Genomic DNA, 14,303 nt, shown 5'->3' on the forward strand with positions numbered 1-14,303 from the left:
TGGATTTCGGGGTCCCGTACGCGGCTAGGCTCCTAAAAAGTCCCACACATGTGGTATCCCCGTTCTCAGGAGAAGCAGCTAAATGTATTTTGGGGTGTAATTCCACATATGCCCATGGCATGTGTGAGCAATATATCATTTAGTGACAACTTTGTGCAAAAAAAATAAAAAATTGTCACTTTCCTGCAACTTGTGTCAAAATATAAAATATTCCATGGACTCAACATGCCTCAAAGCAAATAGCTTGGGGTGTCTACTTTCCAAAATGGGGTCATTTGGGGGGGGGTTTGTGCCATCTGGGCATTTTATGGCCTTCAAAACTGTGATAGGTTGTGAGGAGTAAAATAAAAAATTTACACCCTTAGAAATCCTGAAGGCAGTGATTGGTTTTCGGGGCCCTGTACGCGGCTAGGCTCCCGAAAAGTCCCACACATGTGGTATCCCCGTACTCAGGAGAAGCAGCTGAATATATTTTGGGGTGCAATTCCACATATGCCCATGGCCTGTGTGAGCAATATATCATTTAGTGACAACTTTTTGTAATTTTTTTTTTGTCATTATTCAATCACTTGGGACAAAAAAAATGAATATTCAATGGGCTCAACATGTCTCCCAGCAATTTCCTTGGGGTGTCTACTTTCCAAAATGGGGTCATTTGTGGGGGTTTTGTACTGCCCTGCCATTTTAGCATCTCAAGAAATGACATAGGCAGTCATAAATTAAAGGCTGTGTAAATTTCAGAAAATGTACCCTAGTTTGTAGGCGCTATAACTTTTGCGCAAACCAATAAATATACACTTATTGACATTTTTTTTACCAAAGACATGTGGCCGAATACATTTTGGCCTAAATGTATGGCTAAAATTGAGTTTATTGGATTTTTTTTTATAACAAAAAGTAGAAAATATCATTTTTTTTCAAAATTTTCGGTCTTTTTCCGTGTATAGTGCAAAAAATAAAAACGGCAGAGGTGATCAAATAGTATCAAAAGAAAGCTCTATTTGTGGGAAGAAAAGGACGCAAATTTCGTTTGGGTACAGCATTGCATGACCGCGCAATTAGCAGTTAAAGCGACGCAATGCCAAATTGTAAAAAGTGCTCTGGTCAGTAAGGGGGTAAATCCTTCCAGGGCTGAAGTGGTTAAAAAAACTCACAAAACAGCTTGGCTCAGCAGTGAAAGGGTTATTATGTGACTCAGTTATCACTCAATTCAGCATGTAAACTGTTGATCATCTAGCAACATGATACTGTATTGAGGCTTTATTTACAGTAATTTCAATCAAAGCATCCATGTTTTTAAATTGGTTGCTATATTTGTGATTTATTTTTATTAAAAGGTGAGAATTTCCCATACCGGGAGTCGAACCCGGGCCGCCTGGGTGAAAACCAGGAATCCTAACCGCTAGACCATATGGGATTCATAGAAAAAGCTGCTCTTGCAAAGCATGCAGACACTGAGTGAACGTCAGCATGACAAGTCTGAAAGGGCTGTACTTTGTACTTCCACTCCAGGCACTGGCAGGACTGTAATTATCCTAATAGAAGATCAGCACCATATAATATGCATAATGAAGTATAATAGGAACACAGACCATATTCCTAATACTAAAAATACACAAGATCAGTGAACAGAAGAATTCATGAATTTCAGCATACTTTTGAATTATGTGAATTGAAGTAAAACATCTCCTTCGAGCCGGAATTGAACCAGCGACCTAAGGATTGCTATGTGGGTTTCCTCTACAGTCCTCCGCTCTACCAACTGAGCTATCGAAGGCTTACATATTAATTTAGAGGAATGACTATAAAACATGTAGGCAATACAGAGTAACTACTTTTGTTGAAAAAAAAAACATTCTCTTCTTGGTGATCTATATATATTGCAAGGAATTAGCAAGTTTGATGCATATTCCTATCTTTTGTTGTTCTGTATAACTGTTTATTGGTGTCATTAAATTGAATGGGAGTGATTCTTTAACCACTTCAGCCCCGGAAGGATTTACCCACTTCCTGACTAGGCCATATTTTGCGATATGGCACTGTGTCGCTGTAACTGACAATTGCGACGTTGTACACAAACAAAATGTATGTCCTTTTTTTCCCCACAAATAGAGCTTTCTTTTGGTGATATTTGATCACCTCTGTGGTTTTTATTTTTTTCCCTATAAACAAAAAAGGACCGCCAAAAAACAGTAATTTTTAATTTTTGCTATAATACATTTTCAAAAAAAAAAAAAAAACACATTTCTTTATCAGTTTAGGCCAATATGTATTCTTCTACATATATTTGGTAAAAAGAAATCACAATAAGCATATATTGATTGGTTCGCGCAAAAGTTATAGCGTCTACAAAATAGGGGATAGATTTATGGCATTTTTATTATTAATTTATCGGTGATCAGTGATATTTAGCAGGACTGCGGCGGACAGATTGGACACTTTTGACCCTTTTTTGGAACCAGTGACATTTATACAGCAGAGCTAAAAATAGCTACAGTTAAATGACACTGGTAGGGAAGGGGTTAGCACTAGGGGGCATTTAGGGGGTTAAAGTGGAGTTCCGCCTGAGTAAAAAAAAAATTAAAAGTCAGCAGCTACAAATACTGTAGCTGCTGACTTTTAATATTTGAACACTTACCTGTCCTGGGAGCCTGCGATGTTGGCACCCGAAGCCGACCCGTCCCTCGCCCCCATTACTAAGCATCATTACTAAGGGAAACAGGAAGTGAAGCTTTACCACTTCACAGCCTGTTTCCTGCTGCGCATGCGCGAGTTGCGCTGTGGTTTCTGAATGGTCCCTGTGTGTCTCCCAGAAGACAGCGGGGGGAGGAGGAGGGGCCGGACATTACGTAGTTTGCAGCACATTGTAGGAGCAGATACCTGGATTTGACAAGTATCTGCTCCCCCTGAAAGGTGCCAAATGTGCTACCGGAGGGGGGAATCCGATCAGCAGAAGTTCCATTAATGGGTGGAACTCCACTTTAAGTGTTCCCTACGGAGGTGTTTCTAACTGTGGGGGTGAGTGTACTGACTGGGAGTAGAGAGAGATTGCTGTTCCTGATCACTAGGAACAGCAGATCTCTCTACTTTCCTGTCAGAATGCGGATCTGTTTGTTTACATTGACAGATCCCCGTTCTGGCTCTCTGTGGAGCAATCGCGGATGTATGGTTGCCACCTGTCTGGGATTCACCAGGACAGTTTGGGTTTGGAATCATGCGTCCGGGTTTCAGACTGCCTGAAACCTGGACATATTATTGAGACTGGACTATGGTCTCCCAGCAGGGTTGCTGGCTGCAGTTGTGTAAGCCGAGAGTGTGTGTTACACTCTTTCACGCTGTCCAAAGCCAGCAATAACAATCCTCCCCAAACACACACACAGACGAGAGAGGAGAGAGGGCATTGATCTGCACCTCTTCCTCCCACCGCATCCCCTGTGTCTGTCCACACTCCAATCCCCAGGGCTATGCCTCAGAAAAGGAAAGTGGAGACTGGAAATTTGAAGTCCAGCAGCCTCAGATACATCTGGATGAGAGGTGCTGACTGCCAAGGGGTGAGTGAGCTCACCATCCATCTGTCTCTGACTGAAATCTACCCCCTTCTCTCTACTGCCTCTGAGTGAGTACACTAAGGTAAATCAGGGTTCTCAGAGGACCCGTTACATCAGAGTTCCCCTTTACACCAAAGGCCACAGTGTTCCCCCTTACATCAGAGTCCTCTCCATACATCAGGGCTCTCAGTGTTCCCCCTTAAATCAGGGTTTCCAAAGCCTCCCTTATAACTAACAATAAGTAGCAGCGCTGAATACCTAATAATGTACACCAAGAAGTATGCACAGTGCAAATAATAATAACATATACAGGTACATGTATGTGAAACCAACCCATATAGTAAATTATATAAAGTGAAAAAACAACTCTGAATAAGCATCAATAAAGTTCATTCAAATATAAGTGAAAAAGTCAAACAATATGAAGTATTATCTTCAAAGTGATGTTACTGGGTAACCATGTGAATCCTCTGTGATAACCACTGTGATAACACCGGTAAAATTGAATGCTTACCACAAGGCAAGCTCAGGTAAGCTTGTGATCTTGACCCGGTCGGGGCCTTTAAGCAGAAGGAATAATGGGATGAGGATGGTCCACCAAACCGCATAAAGATCGGTCCCAAAAAACTTTTCACATACACCACCAAGGTACCGGGATAAAATTCGCTCAGGGGTTCCCCAAGAGAAAAGAAGGAATGGACATAGCGTAATCCAGATAACTAATTTATTATTTAAAAGATAAAATCTGCACTTACATTGTATCAGAAGAAAACAAGCATGTACATAGCAAAAGCTGGCCGGCTATAGCGTTCACCCGTCCACACACGGACCACGCGAGACGTCAGCACGTCAGCTCCTCCCGACGCGCGTTTCGTCACACGATGACGTCGTCTGGGGCACGGGCGACGCACTGACGTGTCGCGTATAAATAACAATGGAAAACCAAGCTTCGATGTGAATCCAGACCAGGAAATCATCTAGCGCTCCACCTCAAACACATGGAGCGAGTCCAATTCAGCCATTTTTAACACTGGAAGAATAGACCTGACAGCAAATCGAACCCAAAGTAAACAAAACAGCATAGATACATTTAAAGAACTCATATCAGGATCAATTAACATCCACTTAAACATTAGCCGAATTGAGTTATTTGTAACCATAGGATACCACGGAGGCCAATTCAGATTAAAAATAAGATAACTATAAGTGTAAAAACTTATATTAATTAAAACTTTATATATAAAAATAAAAATAAAAAATTGAATAAAAGGAGAAACAGAGAGGCAGACTAAATGAATAAGTTGGAGTGCAAATCTTTAAAAATATAAGTTCTTTTTAAAAAAATAATTAATAGGAATCACATGGAGGGTTCTCATAAGAGTCAATAAGGTCAAATGACCTATATCAAACAAAGGACCCTTACACCCCACCCTCTATCAAAAAATTAATCTAAATACCTAAAAAAGTTGAACCCTTAAAGGGGACCCATCCTTAAACTAAGACAGGACAAAAATGATTTTCTGTGGTCCACAACAAGTTTGGTTTGTATAAATATATACATCAAACATCTGAATGCAATGAATGTTGTCCCCTATCACTTCTACTGGACTAATATCCTCAATCATCTTACATTGTTGGATATATGCCTAAAATCCTCCCCCATACCCTAAGCAAAATTTGCACTTAAGAATTGTCAATAAAGGCATTTGTATCGATATCCACATTGAGTCCATATGGGGTATAGCACCTAATTTTATGGATCCATAGCATCTCAAGTCTGGAAATACTCCTAACGAGAGAGCTACCTCTCCAGTGTGGCCGATATTTGTCGATCCCCAAAAAAATTGTGTTGGAAGGATCTTTATTGTGCATGTTTAAATAGTGCTTAGAAACTGAATGTTTTGGGAATCCATTTTTTATATTGGCAATATGTTCATTTAGTCTGACGGAGAGGGGTCGTCTAGTCCTGCCCACATATTGTAATCCGCAAGGGCACTGGAGCAGGTAGAACTTATATTTTTAAAGATTTGCACTCCAACTTATTCATTTAGTCTGCCTCTCTGTTTCTCCTTTTATTCAATTTTTTATTTTTATTTTTATATATAAAGTTTTAATTAATATAAGTTTTTACACTTATAGTTATCTTATTTTTAATCTGAATTGGCCTCCATGGTATCCTATGGTTACAAATAACTCAATTCGGCTAATGTTTAAGTGGATGTTAATTGATCCTGATATGAGTTCTTTAAATGTATCTATGCCGTTTTGTTTACTTTGGGTTCGATTTGCTGTCAGGTCTATTCTTCCAGTGTTAAAAATGGCTGAATTGGACTCGCTCCATGTGTTCGAGGTGGAGCGCTAGATGATTTCCTGGTCTGGATTCACATCGAGGCTTGGTTTTCCATTGTTATTTATACGCGACACGTCAGTGCGTTGCCCGTGCCCCAGACGACGTCATCGTGTGACGAAACGCACGTCGGGAGGAGCTGACGTGCTGACGTCTCGCGTGGTCCATGTGTGGACAGGTGAACGCTATAGCCGGCCGGCTTTTGCTATGTACATGCTTGTTTTCTTCTGATACAATGTAAGTGCAGATTTTATCTTTTAAATAATAAATTAGTTATCTGGATTACGCTATGTCCATTCCTTCTTTTCTCTTGGGGAACCCCTGAGCGAATTTTATCCCGGTACCTTGGTGGTGTATGTGAAAAGTTTTTTGGGACCGATCTTTATGCGGTTTGGTGGACCATCCTCATCCCATTATTCCTTCTGCTTAAAGGCCCCGACCGGGTCAAGGTCACAAGCTTACCTGAGCTTGCCTTGTGGTAAGCATTCAATTTTACCGGTGTTATCACAGTGGTGCGGTGGAGGATTCACATGGTTACCCAGTAACATCACTTTGAAGATTATACTTTATATTGTTTGACTTTTTCACTTATATTTGAATGAACTTTATTGATGCTTATTCAGAGTTGTTTTTTCACTTTATATAATTTACTATATGGGTTGGTTTCACATACATGTACCTGTATATGTTATTATTTGCACTGTGCATACTTCTTGGTGTACATTATTAGGTATTCAGTGCTGCTACTTATTGTTAGTTGTTTGATTAGGTGTGTATCTCACTTATAGCAGCAGCTTTTTAGGTGAAAGTTTTTTCTTTCCTTTTTTTAATTTTATTTATAGCGCGGTATTTATTATTAATTAAAAGCCTCCCTTATGTTAGAGTCCGCAGAGTTCTCCTTTACATCAGATTCTACAGAGTCCCCCTTTACAGTGAAAGGGAACTCTGTGAGTTCAGATGTAAAAGGGGAACTCTGTGGACTCTGACGTAAAGGGGGACTCTTGTTATTAACTTCATATGATTAGACATGTTATTTGTTAGCAAAATATATGTATGAAAAAATTGCTGTACGCCGCTAAAGTGTTTGGGTTTGACTTGAAGAAAGGTGGCAACCCTACGCGGATGGCCGGCGGACATCACGGCTGCCGGCCACCTGCATCGACTCAGGCGTCGCACCTGCTATTGCTCTTAAAGCAGCCGACATACTCCTATGGGAATTCGCGCACTCGTGCCAACCTGCCGCAGTATAATGACGGTGGCTGGTCACCAAGCTGATGATTTATAAATTGGCTTTTTGGTTCCTTTTGTATCACCCCACTATGACTGTTCCCCTGGACTCACAAGTCCCACACCATAAAAATCCATATCTTGTACTGATGATGTTTAAGAAGCCTAAGGCCCCGTTCACACCTATGCGAATTAGATGCGCTTTACACCGCATCCAATTTGCAGGACATTTTAAAATACCTTCATTTGAATGCATCTGGTTCACATATGTGCGTTGCATTCGCACTGCGCAATTCCAAAAAAGTGTGCGTTTTCTGGGCATTGCGGTGCGAATTACAAGCACATTATCTTGTATGGGAACGCATCTGATTTGCAGATGCATTCCGTTGTGAACAGGTATTCTCTCCTTCTGCTCACTACACCTTCCCCCTCTCCCCCCTCTCCCTGCTCAGCTGGTGCGAAGATAGAACGGAGAGGCACCGTTGTACAGCTGCTTTTTCTCTTCACAGAGAAAATGTAGCTGGAATTCGCACCGGACTGGTGTGAACCCGGCCTAAAACATCTGCATGTAAATTGGTAATACTGGCGAGATAGATTCCTTGTTTTAGGCTGGGTTCACACTAGAGCATGGAGCTGCTCACAGCAGGGGTTTGGTGTGTCTCCACCATTTCAGGTGCGATTTCCGCCCAAATTTTTGGCTGATTTTGGACCTACAATGGACAAAAGACACACAGGACTCCTGTGCAATTTGCACCGAAGTCAAATCCAGACATGCGTGAACCGGCTCCATAGAGAGCCGGCCACAATCTCCTGCTATGTGAATTGGATGCGAGGGTACCGTATCCAATTGGCAATAGTGTAAACCCAGCCTTAGGGTTGTAATGGATTCCTTGTTTTAGGCCCCTTTCACACCAGGGCGGCGTCGGCGGTAAAACGGCGCTATTTTTAGCGCTGTTTTAGCAGCGCTATTCGGGCGGTTTTAAGCCCCGCTAGCGCCCGAAAAAGGGTTAAAACCACCCGCAAAGCACCGCTGCAGCAGCGCTATGCTGGTGGTATAGTCGCGCTGCCCCATTGATTTCAGTGGGCAGGAGCGGTGTATACACCGCTCCAAAGATGCTGCTAGCAGGACTTTTTTCAGTGTCCTGCCAGCGCACCGCTCCAGTGTGAAAGCCCTCGGGCTTTCACATTCAAGAGACTGCAGCGGCTGTTTCAGGTCACTTTGCAGGCGCTATTTTTAGCGCTGTAGCGCCTGCAAAGCACCTCATTGTGAAAGAGGTCTTAGATGTAAGGACATCCAAGTGCTCTCAGCTATAGGAAGGCAAGGCTGTCTCTCAAGAGTTATATGAAAGAAAACATCCCCTGCATCCCCTGCATCCCTTTAGATGTGCAAGCTCCTCCCTGCCGGCCGCAAAAGGGGTGAACAGTCAATTATATAGCAACGTGATAACATAGTCAAGAATTTCATTTAGTTTGAAAAAAAAAAAAATGTATTTTTCAACTGTTGAAAAAATGTCTTGGGCTTTCAGGAGGCAAATATTTCCCCCTGCTTGTATTTAATTCACGATGCAATTGGGAATGTTGCCACTAACCATTGGCATAATGTAATGATTTTTTAACAAAGGTATAGATTTTTCTTTTCATCACCATTTGCATTATGCTTATAGTCCAATGTTATCAAATGTAAAATGGCTGGCATAAGAAGGAAGATTGTAAGGATAATAAAAAAAATTGCAATCTTCCCATACCGGGAGTCGAACCCGGGCCGCCTGGGTGAAAACCAGGAATCCTAACCGCTAGACCATATGGGAGACATGAAGAGACATACACTTAAAGTGGCACTAAATCTACAAGAGTAAAATCAATCTGTTTATCCAGGAAAGTATGTTTGTTATACCCACTGTGAAGCCTAAGGGGTTACTCCTCTGCATTGTATAAAAAGGCTGTTTGATCTCATCTTCTCTGATCCTCCCTTTCATCCACAGTCCCCAATTCATCTGCTGATAGCACAGAGCCCTAGGAGGCACTATGCACATGCTCTGCTTGATGTGTATGGCTAGAGGTTTGTTTTTGTTTGTTTTGGAAGGGTGTATGTGATCAGCACATGTTGTGCTGCAATTTGGGTTCATTATTATTATTCAGGATTTATATAGCGCCAATTGTTTGTGCAGCACTGTACAATGTGAGGGCAGACAGTACAATTTCAATACAGGAGAAATCGGAAGGCCCTGCTCCTTAGAGCTTACGATGTGCAGAATTGCAGTGATTCTGCCTATAATTCCAGATCATAATGTGAACAGGGCCATACCCATTTTTTCCTCTGATGCCTATAAAATGTATACACTATATTACCAAAAGTATTGGGACGCATGCCTTTACACGCACATGAACTTTCATGGCATCCCAGTCTTAGTCCGTAGTGTTCAATATTGAGTTTACCAACCCTTTCCAGCTATAAGAGCTTCAACTCTTCTGGGAAGGATGTCCACAAGGTTTAGGAGTGTGTCTATGGGAATTTTTGACAATTCTTCCAGAAGCGCCTTTGAGGTCAGGCACTGATGTGGATAAGAAGGCCTGGCTCTCAGTCTCCACTCTAATTCATGCCAAAGGTGTTCTATCGGGTTGAGGTCAGGACTCTGTTAGGGTTGCCACCTGTCCGGGATTTACCCGGACAGTCCGGGTCTTGAAACATGCGCCCGGGTTTTGTACTGCCTGTAACCTGGGCACATAATTCAGTCCAGACCAGGGACAGACCATTCAGGCAGGGAGGACCATTAGCACACCTGCCAATGTGGAGATAGGAGCAGCGGCATTGCTTGTAAATAAGTACTGTACACTGTGCCTGTGGTGCGTGTTGGAATCCGAAGCTCCTTTTTGTCTCCCCCTCCCCTCCAGTCTGCTGCAAGGTCTCTCTTATCTCTGACTCAACCCCCCCATTCACCAGTGCGGTGTGCTAAGAGAACTGGGAGGCGGAGCTCACCGTAGCTACTGTCAGGCTAGCTGCTGCTAACGCACTACAAGCAGGGAGGAGATGAGCTGATTTTTTTTCCTGAGAGAAGCCTCCTTGGTTGGAAAGTTGCAAACTTTCAGGAGGATTTTTTCTTCAGATGAAGGGTTAATGCGGGATTCTGGGCCAGGATCATTTTTTTTTTAAAGTCAGCAGCTACAAACACTGTAGCTGCTGACTTTAAATAAGTAGACTTACCTGTCCTGGGTGCCCGCGATGTCGGCCACCCGAGGCCGACCCGTCCCTCGGCTCTCGAGTCCCGGTACTGCCATCCTAAGTAAGGGAAACAGGCAGTGGAGCCTTGCGGCTTCACTGCCAGTTTCCTACTGCGCACGCGCAAGTGAAACGGCGCTCTGTGAATGGCCCCCTGGTTTTCTGGGAACACACACAGTTCCGAGAAGGCAACGGGGCCGCTCACCGAGGAGTGTACTGTATGTGTTATGAATTTTCACTTTTTTTAATTTGCCGCCAGGCTCCGCCCCCGTGCGTCATGACGCTCGCAGGGAACGGAGCCCAGCACACAGGACATCGGGGCGGAGGACAGAGCCCGCAGACACAGTGGGGGGACATTGCAGGATCCTGGGGACAAGGTAAGTACACTGCACCAGGATCCTGAGATGTAATCCCGAGTGTGGCTCGGGGTTACCGCTAATGGTGCTGAAATTTAACCCCGAGCCACACTCGGGAAAACCGCCAGGGAGGTTAATGTACTACAAAAAAAAATGTTGGTGTTCGCTGCTAAAGTGTTCGGGCTTGGCGAAAAGGTGGCAACCCTAGACTATGTGCAGGTTAGTCAAGTTCCTCCACCCCAAACATGCTCATCCATGTTTTTTTGGACCTTGCTTCGTGCAGTGGTCCAAATCATTTGGTGGAGGGGGGATTATGGTGTGGGGTTGTTTTTCAGGGGTTGGGCTTGGCTCCTTAGTTCCAGTGAAGGGAACTCTTAAAGAGGAAACAAAAGCCTGATGGGTTTTACTTCCTCTTTATTTCCCTGCAAAGGAAAAGCATAATGGGCTACTATGCACGCGGGAGCCGTCAGACACGGCATGACCCCTTTAGTAACGGCACAATCTGCCCTTTCTAAAGTGCACATGCGCCGTAGACATTGGCGCACGGCTTTATTGTAAATATCTCCTAAACCGTGGAGGTTTAGGAGATATTTTCAGCACCTACAGGTAAGCCTTAATATAGGCTTACCTGTAGGTAAAAGTGGTTGTACAGGGTGTACAACCACTTTAAGGCATCAGCATACTAAAACATTTTGGATAATCTCATGCTCCCAGCTTTGTGGGAACAGTTTGGGGATGGCCCCTTCCTGTTCCAACATGACTGCGCACCAATGCACAAAGCAAGGTAGAGAGAGATCAAGAGAGATATAAATACAAGGGAGGGCAGAACACTTCTCAAGTGAAACCAACAAAATACATTAAACGGTCTGAATTACTCAGGTTAAAAATAGGCTTTTGTTGCATACATTTGCAAATCCACCTATTGAACACCCAGGGACTGTCCAAGAAGGTTTGTCCTGCACTTTCAGTCAGTAAGGAAGCAAACAAACAGTTTCAATGCAGAAGGGCTTAGTATAGCTGGTCCAGACCCTAAAACTAATACATCTGCTTGTCAGAGCCACTAACTAAACTCATGTCAGTTCCTGACTATTAGAGTGTCCCCAACACAAATGGCACCTTTTTTGTGTCTTGCCTTTTCAGCAGCAGGCTCTCACAGAAGAGAGAAAAAAAGCACGTCCTGAGCACCAGTCAGCTCAGAAATGAAGATTTGTAGACAGCTAATGAGGTACACATATATGAGCATGGCCTGATTAAGTAAGTAGCAATGTAGTCGTGGCCGAGTGGTTAAGGCGATGGACTAGAAATCCATTGGGGTCTCCCCGCGCAGGTTCAAATCCTGCCGACTACGTCTTCCTTTTTTTTAAGTTACTCACACTCTAAAAAATGCTGCTGAACATGTTTGCACAAATATAGCCTACGTCTATGGAAAGCTTAGCACATATCCAAGATAACATATATTTTTTATTGTTTTTTGTATAATTTGTACAAACAGGAGGTTATTATACAGAATGTGTCAAATAACGCTTATATTGGAAGAATGGTAAATACAGTATGTGCGGTTCATCTGATAATAATTTGTACTCTTAACGTAATAGTAATTGTTAAGCATGGCCATTTCTAACAATCTATCATTTTAACAATTCTAGATTCCTTGTCAAAAACCCATTCTAAATGAGTAATTTAGAGGATGATAAAGTACAATGAAATAAGATATAAAATAGGAATAAAATAAAAACAAAAATATAAAAATAAGGAATAAAAAACAAAAAATATAAAAATAAAAAGGGAAGGAAAAGTAATGACTGAAACTGTTGTAAGAAAGTGTCATTTTAGACCAGAGGCTTTGTAGGAGGTATTTTTAATGGCTTGGAGTTGTTTTTACAATTTTTCCTAAAGTATAACTACAGGCAACTTTTTTTTTTTAGTTTTGGACGGAACAGCAAGAAATTATAACTCCTGTCAGGATTTTAATTGCGGTCTGTGTCCTTGTTGAGGAGATTCACTCTCTTGATTTGTCATGTATACCATTGTCAACAGAAGTGAAAGTAAAAGAAAAGCCCCAAATTTGGGTTGTCCCCAGTAATAGAGGTGGAATCTTTCAATGTGGACATTAGTTCTGGTGACAACTTTGGAGAGTTTTCCTCTTACTTCCTGTTTTGGCCAGGGGGACAGGAAGTGAAGGGAAATGTCATCAATGGAGCACAGATGGAACATAAAAACATGACAGGGGTTATAACCTCTCTTACTCTATCCAAAATAGAGCAAAAATAGCATGTGAGCATTGAGTAGTTGTCAAGAAAAAAGTGAACATATCCCCAGCTTCAAAAAAATGTATATAAGATACAAAGCATTCGGAAAAATGCATGTAGTTTAGTAAGGGTTTACATCTACTCTGTGAGTAAATTTTGTAAATAAGTAATTTTTCTCCTTTACTGATGGGCTCTGATGAGGTGGCACTAATGAGGAGGCACGAATATGCTGTACTTATGGGTACTGATAGGTGGCACTGATATGTGGCACTGATGGGCACTGGGCAGATAGGCGGTACTGGTGGGCAGATAGGTGGCACTGATGGGCATTGATGGGCAGCAGTGATGAGCATTGATGGGCAGCACTGACTGGCATCGCTAATGGCCACTGATTGCTGGCACTTATTGCTGGCATTTGTAGGCACAGATTGGTGGCAATTGTGGGCACTGGTTGGCACTGATTGCTGGCACTTAATTGTAATCAGGGCACTGATGATCAGTGCCCTGATTGCATACCTAGCTGTCCCCTGTGAGGAGCTGCCGCTGATCGGCTCTCTTCTCCTCACACTCTCTCAGTGTGAGGCAAGGAGCACCGATTACCGGCATTTCCCTGTTTACCTGTGACCAGCTATGATTGGACACAGCCGATCACATGGTTAAAGAGCCACGGCTGCAGCTCTTTACACAGATCGGGGTCACGCCGTGTCCTAGCAACACGGTGCCGCCACTATCGCAGCTCTGCGTGTCCCCGGTGGCGTGCGAAAGCTGTCGTTCTGGGAGGCCATCATATGCATACTTGCTAACTGTCCTGAATTTCCCAGGACATTCCCAGGATTTAGACCTTTTTCCCGATTTTATCGTTTCCCAGGAAATGTCCCGGGAATTTCTTTTTTATTTTTCACGATTTTTTGCCACCGAGGTCCGCGCTGCCGGTTGCTAGAGATCCACGGACGGCGGAGACATTTTCAAGAAGACCAGAAGAAGTAGGCTGGCCGGGTGGCTACGATGAGCTGTGGCACCGCCCCCCCCGCCCGCCCCAATGCCAGTCTCTGTGACCTGTTATGGAAAGAGGCAGGGATTGGGCGGCGCCGCAGCTCAATTTCTATTGTAACCACGCCACCGGCTCCAGCTCTATTTTGTTCCCCCTCGGCCTCTCTTCTGTAATGGCGGCAGAGACATCGCTGCTCTGGGACACCTAATAGATGTAAGAAGGGGCTCCGCTGGGGACACCTGATAGATGTAAGTAGGGGCTCAGTTGGGGACACTGGATGTAAGGAGGGGCTCCGCTGGGGACACCTGATAGATGTAAGTAGGGGCTCCGCTGGGGACACTGCATGTAAGTAGGGGCTCCGCTGGGGA

General features: G+C 43.3%; 4 non-coding genes across 4 annotated transcripts; 1 reads left to right on the forward strand and 3 right to left on the reverse strand.

The window, feature by feature from the left end:
* Nucleotides 1-1,345: 1,345 nt before the first annotated feature.
* On the reverse strand, nucleotides 1,346-1,417 carry TRNAE-UUC (transfer RNA glutamic acid (anticodon UUC)). The gene has a single exon. It is a non-coding gene; the product is annotated as a tRNA-Glu (tRNA).
* A 270-nt stretch (nucleotides 1,418-1,687) lies between these two features.
* Nucleotides 1,688-1,777, reverse strand: TRNAY-GUA (transfer RNA tyrosine (anticodon GUA)). The gene is given in 2 exon segments: nucleotides 1,688-1,723; nucleotides 1,741-1,777. It is a non-coding gene; the product is annotated as a tRNA-Tyr (tRNA).
* Nucleotides 1,778-8,858: 7,081 nt separating this feature from the next.
* On the reverse strand, nucleotides 8,859-8,930 carry TRNAE-UUC (transfer RNA glutamic acid (anticodon UUC)). The gene has a single exon. It is a non-coding gene; the product is annotated as a tRNA-Glu (tRNA).
* Nucleotides 8,931-11,961: 3,031 nt separating this feature from the next.
* TRNAS-AGA (transfer RNA serine (anticodon AGA)) lies at nucleotides 11,962-12,043 on the forward strand. Its single transcript has one exon. It is a non-coding gene; the product is annotated as a tRNA-Ser (tRNA).
* Nucleotides 12,044-14,303: the final 2,260 nt, after the last annotated feature.

This window comes from Aquarana catesbeiana, linkage group LG04, assembly GCF_042186555.1.
Source record: "Aquarana catesbeiana isolate 2022-GZ linkage group LG04, ASM4218655v1, whole genome shotgun sequence".
Classification (NCBI taxonomy): domain Eukaryota; kingdom Metazoa; phylum Chordata; class Amphibia; order Anura; family Ranidae; genus Aquarana; species Aquarana catesbeiana.